This window comes from Balaenoptera musculus, chromosome 8 (genome assembly GCF_009873245.2).
Source record: "Balaenoptera musculus isolate JJ_BM4_2016_0621 chromosome 8, mBalMus1.pri.v3, whole genome shotgun sequence".
NCBI lineage: Eukaryota > Metazoa > Chordata > Mammalia > Artiodactyla > Balaenopteridae > Balaenoptera > Balaenoptera musculus.
Window position 1 is genome coordinate 3,060,458 of NC_045792.1, and position 13,494 is coordinate 3,073,951.

At 48.9% G+C, this 13,494-nt stretch overlaps 1 protein-coding gene and 1 non-coding gene across 3 annotated transcripts in view; both read right to left on the bottom strand.

The window, feature by feature from the left end:
- Positions 1–13,494, bottom strand: part of NTM (neurotrimin) — a 929,539-nt gene that overhangs the window by 904,183 nt on the left and 11,862 nt on the right. The window lies entirely within an intron of this gene.
- Positions 10,835–10,954, bottom strand: LOC118900310. The gene has a single exon (XR_005021092.1). It is a non-coding gene; the product is annotated as a U6atac minor spliceosomal RNA (small nuclear RNA).

Below are 13,494 nucleotides of genomic sequence, written 5' to 3' on the forward strand. Positions count from 1 at the left end.
TTTCCAAATGCCTCGCACATAGGTGCATGGTATCAAGAGAAATCAGAGTCAAAAATGAATTAAATATATACTTTCTATTCTCCTCATCTACCTGTGTTTTCTTTTGTTAGAGTTCTAAACTCTAGGCCATGTTGCTTCACAAGACAAGGAGAATTTAAGAGCTCAGATGGTCAAAGGGACCAGTTTGTCCCTGTCAGGCCTGAGTCCCTGCCATGGCCCTTTGGGGTTGGCAAGAAAATCACAGGCTTTACTAGGTCAAGGGGCCTTATAAACATGAAGTCCAAAAATAAGAGACCTGAGGCTCAGAGAGGTGAAGTTGCTCAGAGTTGCACAGTTAATAAGTAACAGAGTGGATACTCAAATTTAGATTCCCACCCTTCCCAATTTAACATTCTTCCTGCTACGGAGATTTTGATGATTCAAAATATACTTTTCTGGCTTGAGAAAGAAGACATAAATGGAATGGCTATGAGGTTTCAGAGCACATACGCGGGTATGAATGACCCCAGGGTAAGAGGGCAGGATGCATGTGTGGAGACGCAGGGAAGGGCAAGACCTGACACTTTGCATCGATACCACAGTTTTAAGAGTTTAGTACAATTTCAACTCTATTTACTCCCTGCGGATTTAACCACACTTGCTAGGCAGGACAGACATGGGCCCCGTTTTGTAGATGTGGAGGGAGGTGAAATGTTTTGCCCAAAGTCTCAGAGCCCATTAGTGGCAAAAGTAAGGCGGGTGGCGAACTCTCGTGACACAGAGAGGATTCTTCATGTGATGTGACCCCTTTTAGCGGCTCATGTGCTGTGTGTCTGTGAGTGTTGGAAGAGCCACATGGGCAGTTCTCGGCCCCAGTTACCCCTGGACACTTTTGTGCCCTGTCACCTTTAGGAGCTACCAAACCACGTCAGGACCCTGGGTGAGCAACTCCTCAGAGGTTGTTGCCTTGGCCCCGGGAGTCCAAAGACATCAGAGTGTGTTTATCTGCCCAGAACTTTAAGTCACTGGGCACTTTTGCTACAGATAAATATAGGCAACCACAGAACAAACTGAGTAGACATCTGGTGCTGGGGATAGGGGGTGGAGGACAAAACAACAGAAGAAGCCAACCAGGCTTTATCAACTCCTCCATGCCTTTCCCCCAGCGGGCCAGCACCGAGGCACCAGCCACTTGCCTCTTTACAGTTTTAACTAAAAGAAGCATTACAGAGGTGAATTAACATTTAAAAAGAATGTAAAAACTCAGAGCTGTTCTAATGATGATTAATGGAGAGCTATAAGGGGGCCGTGACCTGCCAGTGTCATTAAATGGATTGGCAGGTTTCTGAGCATTAATTATAAATAGCCACAGGAGTTCTCCCGCTTAACAGAATAATGATAAATCCAAGTCTCCGAGAGAGAAGAAGAAGAAAGGAAAGCAAAAAGGGGAAAGAAGTTTGCCAGTACATGTCCGCCCGTGTGTTGGGAGAAGACAGCCAGGGAGCAGAGGGAATGAGATAAATGATAAATTAGACCCTGCCAGTCAATCACATTTCCTAAATGTTTTATGTCCCCAAAGCCATAAAAGCAATATTCCTTCCTGCCCTTATTGGCACCATTTCTGTACGGCAATCACATCAGTTTCCTTGGGGATTTCAACTGAAATGTGCTTTGCCTTTTCTTTTCGTATTTACTCTCCAGCCTGCGACCAAGCGAGGGTCAGAGTCCGCATACAAATGGGCAGGAGAGAGACCCGGTGACCCGGAGAGGCGGGCAGGGGAGCGAGGGGCTGGCAGGGGCCCTGGCTCCACTGTGCCCACAGCAGAGGCGGGGCCGGCAGAGGCGCTCTGCTTCCTGTCCTGTCCTGGGACCCTGGGGTGGCCTCAGCCCGCGGCGAGGGCTCAGCGGAAGCCTTGCTGACTCCACACGTGCTGCGAGGACAGGGGTGGGTTTTGGTCCACTTTACTCACTGCTGCCTGATCAGAACCTAGAGCAGAGCCTGGCGCGTCGGAGGCGCCCCGTCAATATTTGTCGAACGAGAGCATGAAGGAAGGGGTGATGAACGCGTTTATCCGTGACTAGAATGCACGGCGGGGCCCTGTGGAGAAGCCACGCCAAGTGCAGGCACCTGGGCCCCGCGGAGCCTCCGGGCCACGGGCATTCAGGTCCTGGGCACGGTCATCGGCTCTGCTCTTCCCTGGAACGCTGGGAGGCCAGCTTCCTCCTAGCCTGCTCTTTGAAAACGCACTCAGATTCCCTGCATTTTGGGGCTGGAAGGGAACCCAGAGAGGTGAAGGGGCTGGTCCAAAGTTACTCAACTAACTAGTCTAAGAGCCAGCACTGGGTCCCTTCTAGGGTCTTCTCCCTTACACAGCACACTGCCTCTCTCCCTCCCCACCGTGACCTCCAAATCTGCTGGCACAACAATCTCAGCCAGCCAGCCGGCCCTGCATCCCTGCATCAGGGAAAGCTGGGGCCATGGATGGGCGGGTCTCCCTGGAGCTCTACCTGCCAGGGGACTGGGTTTAGGTTATTACCTGTGGTGGAAGAGAGAGGGAGACGGAGAGGGGTCAGGAGAAGGAAAGAAAGAACGAACCCTAAACTAGCATTTGGAATAATGGGTAGTCCTGGATGATGTTATATTTTGCGTGTTGGTACTTTTCAAGGCTTTCCCCTGCAAGTCATTATTTCGGCTGATTGGAAAACGGTGTTGAAAGACCTGCTTCTCTGGTACCATTTTCTTCATATCCTATTAGTTGCAATACAATTACAGAGAATACATCAATTCCTAGCCTGCCCGCTGCTGCTGCCAGAGCCGCCTATTAAAAAGCGGCCTTATTAATGGAATTGTACATCTAGGATTAATCGGCTTGCGTGGGCCATTTACATTTCTCATTCCACAAGCACTTTTGTTTGCTTAATAGTCTGAAGGAAGTAGGAAATGACACAACAAAAGCCTCTCCCAATTGCCACGCCGTATCACTGGTGGATGTAATACCCCCTCCTCCTTTCATCTTGAAGTGCTGCCCAGGGATAAGATCTAGCACGTGCGTGCCACTGGGGAGAAGCAAGGCGGCGGCGCGATTGGTGGGGGAGGGGAGCGGGGAGAGGCCTGGGCCAAGGAAGGTGTGTGAGCTTTGGGGAAGGAGCCCAGGCTCCTGTTCAATGTTCACGAGAGACACGCACGGGGGCAAAGGCCCAGGAAAGCAGGATCCCGGTAGGGTGACGGGGAGGGGGACCCCGCATTCGCGAGATGGATGTACCCTACCTTCACCATGAGCGGCTCCAGCAAGCTGTGCTTTATCCAGGCGGAGCTGCTGTCCTGGTCGGGTTCCTGCCACGCACACAGTCCTCCGTCCGTCTCCCACTCACGGCTCAGGTGCGTCGGCCCCAAGTCACTCCACTCCTGGGCCGAGCAAAGCATAGTTTCTCGCGAGGGGGAGTGTGGGAGCCGGTGGAGAAGAGCACACACGTCCACTGGGCTTGCTTTCTTCTGTTGCTGTGGAGGTGGAGGCCTCAGGGCTGACAGCTGGGGGCTTCTCTTCACAACTTGGGGGAGGAGAGTTAAACAGCATCACGGCGGAGCTCTTGAGTTCACTGGATTCCGAGAGCCCAGATAAGAGGCCGCTGTCTCTGCAGCCGCAGTCTGCCCAGGGGTCCCAGAGAGATGCCAGCCCTCTGAGTGGGCCCAGCGCGACGGCAGGGGAGTGGTGCTGAGATGGGAACAACGGAGGCGAGGATGCTGCAGTCCCCCACCCTCCGTCTCTGTCAGACTCTCTGGAGGATGCGGGGGTTACACTCTGACCCAGGCAGGGGCAGACATTTACCCCCAGAACATGCTCCCTGCAGGGAGTTTCCTGGGACATCAGAGGGAGGTTGAGGCATCCCAGGGAAAAGTCACTCAAAAATCTTAGACCTCGAACCTTCTAATCAAACCCTGTCCCCAGAGAATCCAGCCTGTGCTGAGCAGAATGGGGCCTGGGAGGAGAGGGACATACAGGTGCGTAGGTTCTGCACTGGTGGGGCTGCAGCATTAAACCACAAGCAGGGAGTCCAGTCTGAAGAAGGACAGAGAACGGATTTCCTCTCCCCGGGCGGGAGCCACACTTCCGAGCCAGGGACAGGTGCCCCCCGCCCACCCTCTACTCCTGTCCTCTCTTCCACCTGCTCCAGGAGGCGATGCTTATAAGGGCTCATCCTTTCGACGACGATGCCTTATTGCATTTGCTTCTCTTTTCGTCTCTGGCTGGCTGGCTGGCTGGCTGGCTTCCGCCATGACCCACGGAGGTCTATGCAGGTCGAAAATGATGGACAGCTGAGGCGTATGAAGCCTCAAGCCCCTTCCCAGCCAAGGGCTCTGGTTCAAAGAGAGGGCTCCAGTCTCGGAAGACGTTTCTGCAGCAGCCAGGTCCATGATGGTGAAGGGCTGTAATATAGTATGACTTTTCGCCTTAATGGAATTTTTCTAGCCCACTAGGAAAAAAAGACTCCATTAACCACACTACAAAGGCCCCTACTTATTAGTATTTTAGAACAGTGGCAAAACATTTCGTGAATCTAATTATTGCTGACAAATATGAAAATTGAAATCAAAGTTGAATTTTCAGCTACAGTGCCTCATATGCCAGCCTTCTCCAACTCCAGCTATTGCATCAACACATTTATTCTTCCAATAGTTTCAGCAGAAGATAGCTGATTTTCCCTCTCCCCACTCGCTCCCAGCCCCCGCCAGGCCCCACGCCCTCCCCGGCTTGGACCCTATATATTTTGAAACATTAAATCTGACATATTCATCTTGGTGGTTGGCACTAGCTAACTAACTGCATGTTTACCTGTCACGGATGCAGGAATGGGCTGAGCTGGGATGCTGCCACCCTCCACCCTCTCTCCTCTCGCCCCCAAGCCTAGCCTTCTTTTCTGCAGATAAAAGTCATTTGACTGATTTCAAATTCCTCGTGATATCAGGACAGAAAAAAAAAAAAAAAGAAAAAAAGGACTTGTCAACACCTTTCTTTCTTTCCCCTATTAAGCATACTGTAAAAATCAATCCCTTTTGTCACTTCACTCTGCTTGCGAGAATGTTTAATGGATGTCAAGGGAGCTAATGATCGCTGGTAGAAAATTCATTTTAGATTTGCTATTTATAAAGTGCTCAGTACTCAGGTGGGAAATTAACATGAGGCAAGGAGCCGGCTGGGTGGGGGAGGGTGGAAGGGAGAGCCGGCCCTGCCAGGCTGGCACGAGCTTTGTGTAGGTGGCACCCAAGGCGTTCTGTGGGCAGATGACACATTGGTCAGAGGTGCTGTAGGGTTCAGTGAAAAGAGCATAGGCTCTGGAAACGTCTGGACCCTGCCGAGCTGACTTTTCTGAGCCACAGTTTTGTCAGCAATAAAATCCTATCGGCAACACCCGGCTCACAAATTGTAGAAAGGATTAAATAAAATATCACACATAACACATTTACCAGTGCCTGATACTGAGAACTAGGATGTGTTTAATAAGTGTTCGGTTTCTTTCCCCACAGCCCCAAAGCCCCACGAGGGGACCAGGGCAGGGAGTGGTCAGCCCAGAATTGCTCCAGGATCTGGAACTGGCCAGGGCTTCCCTCACAGGCAAGCCTGCAGAAGAACCTGGGGCGTCCACGTGATCACATTACCCAGTGGTTCTCAAACTAGAGCAACGGCGAGCATCAGAATCACCTGAGGGGCCTCTTAATCCGCACACTGCTGGGCCTCTCTTCAGAGTTTCTGAGCGTCTACAGGTCTGGGGCCGGGTAGGGCCTCCGAGTCGGCATTTCTGACAAGTTCCCAGGCGGCGCTGACCACACTCTGAGAAGCACTGTGATAGCCGTATATTGGGAACCGTCCCCTGAAGGACGACGTGGAACCACCACCAAACCAGCACCTCCAGATGTAACAAGTCCATCCCCACCTGACTGACCCCCGCCCCTCAAACCAGTCTGGGACTCAGAATTGTCAAGCAAATCAGCAAATGCTAGTTCATTCCCTCCCAAAATTTACCTCGCTGGTCAAGCAGAAGAGGCAGGTGCCGGGTTCATTGTCTGGTTTGCGTCAATGCAGAGCCAAGCCTCTGGGTAGCTGGTGCCTCAAGCGCTCGGGTGGGTCAGCCCTCCTGGCCCCCAACGTTGTCCCAGTGGCACATGGAACTCCAGGTCGGAAAGCGCCGGTCCACTCCTCACCTTTCTTCTAGTTTCTCCTCTTCCCGGCCTTCCCCTGGATACTTCTCTGTTATATTTGGATTAACTGCAAATCTCCTTTGATTACTCACTGTGTTGAAACAGACAGCCTGTCGCCACGTGTTTGATGACTGAACCCCCGGGGGAGTTCCTATTTGCAAGGCAGCCAGTTACCGAGCACTCGGCCTTACAGGCGCTCCTTGAGCTGCTAATTCATTGTCTAAGAAGTTGCTTTGCAGTTTCTGATTTTTCAATAATAGGCTTCTCACGAAGCCTTTAAGCTTCGGAAATAAGCCGAAAACTGCTTTTTCCGTCATTTACATAAACACCAGTGGATCAGGGGGGAGAAAAAGGGAATAGTTTTGCCTGTTACTCCTGGGGCTCTGGAAGCCTCTATGGGTAGCGTGTCAAGGCCGCAGGTCTGGAAAAGTGCCGTGGGAAGTGTGCGGCTCGCAGAAAACCTGACACCCCGGCGAATGATAAAATCCTGAAATTTCTCCCGACGCCCGGGCTTCCGCTTCGCGGAGCTGGGCGGATATTCTGGGCGCCAGCAAATTGTTCTGTCAGCAAGCGGCTCCCTCAGCTGCATCCCGTTAGGATGCCTGTCACTCATCCCCCAGTCTTTGAACCACAGCCCCGCCCTCTGAGGTGGCATCCTGCCACCTGAGACAGGTAAGGGGGGGGGTGGCTGTAGAAAAGCTGTCAGGAGGCGCAGCCTGGGGGGGGGAGGGGATGCAGTCTCCCTGAAGCTGCCCCTCATTTCTGTTGTCGGGGGTGTGGATCCAGGGCGTGGACCATAGTAGGTGCTCAGTTTTCTCAACAGAGGGGAGGGACTTTCTGGAACATGGGCCATTTTCAACCACCATCTGTTTCTCTCTCTGTCTCTCTGCTTCTCTTTCTCTCCCAAATGTAGATTTTACAAATAATCCAATGAGCCAGAAAGAGCAGCCGTCCTTTTTTTTCCCTGCCAAACCATGTACCTCCCCATTAAAAAGAAAATAAACTGTGAAAACTTACTTTCACTGTTTAGTCTCCTAATTCTGATCAGGCTATTTTCCTTAGGTACCGAACATGTATGGACCAAAAATAGGGTGCCAGATAAAAACAGAACAAAAATAAGATGCCCAGTTCGATCTGAATTTCAGATAAATAGCAAATAATTTTTTAATATAAGTATGTGCTATGCATAATTAAAAGTTATGCATTGTTTATCTGGAATTTAAATGTGTTGGGCATCCTGGATTTTTATTTAGTAACTCTGGCAACCTGAGCAAAAGGGAATTTGCATTTACTTACATAGTCTACATATTTCCATAGCTTCCATACCACGAAGCTTGCTTTGTCTGGTGGTTCTTTCCTAAGGTGGGAATATTCCAGAGAAACCGAGACCCCTCCCATGAGGCCCACAGAGCCCTGAGGGGCGGCCCTTCCAATCAGAGCTCCTCACCTGTGCGGCATGACCGCTTCACGTCAGCGGTTCTCGAAATGGAGAAGGAAAGAAAGAACGAACCCTAAACTAGCATTTGGAATAATGGGTAGTCCTAGATGATGTTATATTTTGCGTGTTGGTACTTTTCAAGGCTTTCCCCTGCAAGTCATTATTTCGGCTGATTGATTGGAAAACGGTGTTGAAAGACCTGCTCCTCTGGTACCATTTTCTTCATATCCTATTAGTTGCAATACAATTACAGAGAATGGAGTCACCGTAGGGTGACTCGCCCACCAGAAGGGCTTCTTGAGACGCAGGGAGCTGCCTTTTAGAAAGTCCCAGACTTTCTGATTCAGGGACTTTGCTCAGATCAGACTGGACGGAAGCCCTGGACTCCAAGGCCGACTCCTAACAAGGAAACCTCTGGGAGGGATCCTCTAAGGATAGAATCAGTGGGTTAAAGCAGGTCCCAAAACCCTGTTGTTCTCCTTTTTCAGCTTTTTAAATTCTCTTCCTGGCCATCTTCTGTCCGTCCCTCTCAACGTTGAAACAAGTGTGTGCAGGGTTGCACGGTGCTGAACCTGCAGGAAGGACATACCGGGCAGAGAGCAGCTCTGCAAGGTCACCGAGAGGTGAAAGGGTGTCAGTGTCCTGTCAGTGTCTATAGTCAGTTTCTGGATCAGTGTCTATAGTCAGTTTCTGGGTCAGTATCTAAGGTCAGTTTCTGGGTCAGTGTCCAGGGTTAGCGTTGGGGTCAGTGTCCAGGTCAATGTCCAGGTCAGTGGGGCTGGAGGGCCATATGAGGAGGACTCTGGGAGACAGAACAGGACCGAGGCTGGGGCAGGATAGGGAAGGGTAGGGAAGGACCCTGCCAAGTTAAGGAACTCCGGCTTTATCTTGAGAGCCCTGTGGGCTAGTGGAGATTTTTAGCAAATGACTGAAGTGGCAAAATTTGTTTTTGTAGCAAGATAATTAATGATGGACAAGATGGAGGACGGGCTGAACTGGGAGGCAAACTGGTAGCAGGAGACCTGTTCAGACACAGCGTTAGTCCACGGACAGTGACGGCAGCCTGAGCCGACAGTGAGACGCAGGGACGGTGCAGAGACAGAATGCGAGCGGGTTGTGAGCGACTGTGGGAGTGGGAGGGGGGAGGGGAGGGAAGGGGGTGCAGATGCCCTCATGGGGAGGGACAGACACGAACGCCTACACTGTTCAGAAACCTCCTAAGATCCTTGGCTTTACTTTTCCAGTAGGAATTGAGGGACAAGTTTCCCAGGATAATTCAAGTAAACGTGAAAACTACATTCTAAGGAAGTTTAAATATCCCATTTACAGATGAGGAAAATAAAGCCTTCAGGAAAAAGAAAAAAACCCTCAATTTCTAAAGTTAGAGTTAATGATGGAACTGGGATGAGAAAAGGATATTCTGGTCGATGTGGAAATCAAGAAATATATTTTACTCGGATAGGTTCTGTAAACTGGCAATGTAAAACTCTACCTTTGTAATTCCTTGCAGAGTTAATTAATGTGAGAACTGAGTTGGAGATGAGCTCTGACCATGTCTGGGAGAAGGTCTGTCCATCTCTTAGACGGTGGGCAAGAACCAGGAAAAGAGATGGAAATAAGTTGGGGGTAGGTCATATCGTATCTTACAAATCCAGAGAAAAGAGGAATGTAGCCAATATTTTCTAACAACTAGAAATGGAGTATAGCCATTAAAAATTATGAATCACTCTGTTGTATGCCTGTAACATGTAACATTGCACGTGAGCCACCACACTTCAACAAAAAATAATGATAACAATCATTTTAAAATCCAGAGAGAAAAGAAGGTTGTGAGGAAAGGAGTGGTTCATACTGCGTGGAATCCCTCTGATTTGCTGGTCAGTGCCCTCCACCACTAGGCAAACACCTGTGTTCAGTCCTTTTCTGCTTCCTGGGAAAGCCAGCTTACAGAGCTACAGGCATGCACAGGAACCTGTATACGCATGCGTGCAGACACAGACCTTCCCCGAATTATACTCAGAGAAGATAAAAACGATCGAACATAAACTTCTTCTGCTTCCTGTCGCTAAGCTTAAAACTTTGCCTGGGGGCTTCCCTGGTGGCGCAGTGGTTGAGAGTCTGCCTGCCGATGCAGGGGACACGGGTTCGAGCCCTGGTCCGGGAAGATCCCACATGCCGCGGAGCAACTGGGCCCGTGAGCCACAGTTACTGAGCCTGCGCGTCTGGAGCCTGTGCTCCACAACAAGAGAGGCCGCGACGGTGAGAGGCCCGCGCACCGCGATGAAGAGCGGCCCCCGCTTGCCACAACTAGAGAAAGCCCTCGCACAGAAACGAAGACCCAACACAGCCAAAAATCAATAAATAAATAAAATAGGTTGCAGTTTCTTTAAAAAAAAAACAACTTTGCCTGCATCCGTAGAGTGCCAAAGACAGCTAACTTTCTCTCTTTTTTCCATTTTTCTTTACTGTGGTAAAATACACATAACATAAAATTTACCATTTTAACCACTTTTAAGCATACAATTCAGTGGCATTAAGAACATTCACAATGTTGTACAGCCATCAGATTTATCTCCCCAAATCTCTCATCATCCCAAACAGAAACTCTATACCCATGAAATAATAACTCCCCATCCCCTGCTCCTGGTAACTTCTATTCTACTTTCTGTCCCTATGAATTTGCCTATTCTAAGTACCTCATAGAAGTTGTGTCATACAATATTTGTCCTTTGGTGTCTGACCTTTCACTTAGCATCATGGCTTCAAGGTCCTTCCTTGTTATAGCCTGTGTCAGGATTTTATTCACTCATTTCCTTAAGTCTGGATGATATTTGGTTGTGTGCACAGACCACGTTTTGTTTATCCATTCCTCCATGGGTGGGCACTTGGGTTGCTTCTATTTCTGGCTATTGTGAATAATGCTGCTATGACCATTGGGGTGCAAATATCTGTTTGAGTCTCTGCTTTCAACTTTTGGGGGTATATACCTAGAAGTGGAATTGCTAGATCATACGGTAATTCCATTTTTAATTTTTTGAGGAACGAAGAACTGTTTTCCACAGTGGCTGTACCGGTTTACCTTCCCACCAGCAGTGCACAAGGGTCCTAATTCAGTTTCTCTGTATCATCACCATTTTTAAAAACTGATAACCATCCTAATAGGCATAAAGTAGTATCGAATTATGGTTTTGATTTGTATTTCCCTAATGACTAGAGATGTGCAAAAGCCAGGGCGAGATCACAGAGAGTGGTGATGCCTTAACCATGTGCTTCTTGTTTAGGCTGAGGGCCTCTCGCATCCTCGTCAAGGGAAGTTTAACCTCCCCCCTTTCATACAACAGGAGAACTGCCTCTTAATATTCACAGCCCTCTTCTTCCATGGTTGTAGGCCCCTGAATTTGTCTGGGCATGTGGTCATCCAAAGTGGATGGTACCTTTCCCACCCTCTCCTGCATCTCAGTGTGGCCGTGTGACCAAGTTCTGGCCCAGGGCGTGTGAGGAAGGGTGTCCTGTGAGGACTTCCAGGGAGGGAGCCTTTGGGATGCAGTCCGCGTGTGCGTTCTGCCCCTTCTTCTGTTTCTTCTCTTTCATCTCACGGCCTGGCCCAAGGATGCTGCCAACTTAGACCATGTACAATGGATCCAAGCCACAGACAGGATGGGGTCCCTCAGAAACTCCAGCCAGGAACACGGTGGAATGTTTTTGTAACCAGAGATAAATTCCTGTCTTCTTTAAACCACTCTCACTGTGTATTGTTGTCATTTGTGGCTGAATCCAATGGTAATGGATATTTCCAAATATGTGGCTCCTTCTTTAAATGCTAACGATACTGGTCTGTCTCCTTCTCTTTAAGACCCATTTTTCTGCCTGCGTTCAAGATTTGCTCCCACCCCACCCCCTACATTCCCCGAGGGCCCTCACCCAGTCCGACACCTCCTGTGCCCCCCTTCATGCCCCCCTGTAGCAGCCCCTACCACACGCATTCAGAGCCGGCTTCCCCATCTTACAAAGGTAACAACCTTCTCTCCATCTGCAGCTCACCCTTGGTCTCCCTACTTTCTCTCTCTTTAAAAGATTTTGAAATAATTATCCACATTTTTATTCTCACCCCACTTTATCCCCACACTATGGCTCTAGCCCACAAGACTGTTCTCCCAAGAGGACAGAAGATATTCATCCCTAAGTCGGACCTTACTTGATCTTCAGCAGCATTTGATTAGGCTAACACTCCTGCCTTCCCCAAACACATGTCCTCTGACCCCGATGCCGTCATCCTCTCCTGGTTTTTCTCCCATGTTTTGGCCACTTCTCGTCAATCGTTTTCCCAAGATCTCTTCCCTTCCCAATCCTTAAATCCTAGTTGTCTGCCCCATTTCTCTTCACCTCCTCTCTACTCTATTCCTGGGTAATTAACTGTGTCTGTGTTGAAGACCGTCTTCGTTCAAGCTCAGATAACTTTCCAGGGTTCCAGAGCCGTCCAGCTAACTTCATAGTGCAGTGCTCTGTGTACACCAATAAAACCATCATGACCCAGATTGCATTCATCACCACCCCCCTAAAACCTGACTGTGTCCCACTTACCCGGATACTAGAAGTCCTCTTCCATTTCCCTTTCTCACACACCATTGTTTTTGCTCTCCATCTCCAGGTCACACCCTCTAAGTCTAGGACCCTTGGATACCCGTGTCTCTGGGTCTCTGCCACGTATTCTCACCTGGCTAACTCATGCCTGATTGGCTGCCATACCTCTACTCTTGTCCCCTTTTAATTCACTCCCCCACTGCAACTAGAGGAACATTTTAACATTTTTAAGTAACCCAAACAATGTTATTTAACGATTAAAACTGCAAAGCTAATCATGCTGCTGTTGGGCATACAGCCCTTCCACACCCTTTCTTCCCTCAGAATACACTCTTTAACAAGAACCATAAAGCCATTCAAGGTCTGACCTGTGACTACTTCTCTACCTACACCCCTTGTCTTTCTACCTACAACCTGCCCCTCCACCCCCGCTTTATCCCCACAAACTATACAAACACATTCAATCTAGCCAGATGGGATACTGGATTCCTAAATTCCTACCATGCCCTCCTGCCTCTAGGCTTTGGCCTACGCCATTTCCTTTCATTGTAACACTTTTCTCTCCTCTTACCTGGTTGAATCTCTTCACCTTTGTGTCTCAGCTTTAACATCTCTTCCTTCTAGAAGAGTTCTCTGACCTCAGAAATCTAGATGCCACCATAGCAAACATGACTTGCTTTTATCCCAGTACATAGTATGTTGTATTGAATTGTCTTACTTCACTGAGTATAAGAACCAGGACCTGTTGTTTATGGCCAGCACACAGTAGGGTCTGAATAAATCATTCTGGAGTGGATGAAATATAAATGTAAGTAAGAACTCGGCCATGCCCTTGAATCTATGATTTTGCTTTTTTTTAATCATTCACCTTGGTGATGTGGGCGTGACAAGTCTATATCACTTGGGGATGACACGAAGCTGATGGTGACAGCTTATCAGAATACAAAACTAGTCTCAATGGATTTAAATAATGGACCCACGTGAAATGAAATTTCATATACTTAAAAGCAAGCATGGGAGAGGTCTTGAATAATTTTAGTCAGGGGAATGAGTGCAACACCAATGAGCAATCGCGTGGAATATCTGAAAAGGAAAAGAAATGAATATAATAATAAAGTGGTCCTAGATATAAAGTCCAAACTGTGGTAGGTAATAGCCCACTCCACACCCTGCCGATCAGACTATGTCAGGAACAATCTCTCTGGTAATGCCTTTTAGTGGATCATTATCAAACTGGAGCAACTTTAGAAGATAGCGATCAGGGTGATTAGTGGTCTAGGAGTGATGCCCGTGATAAAGA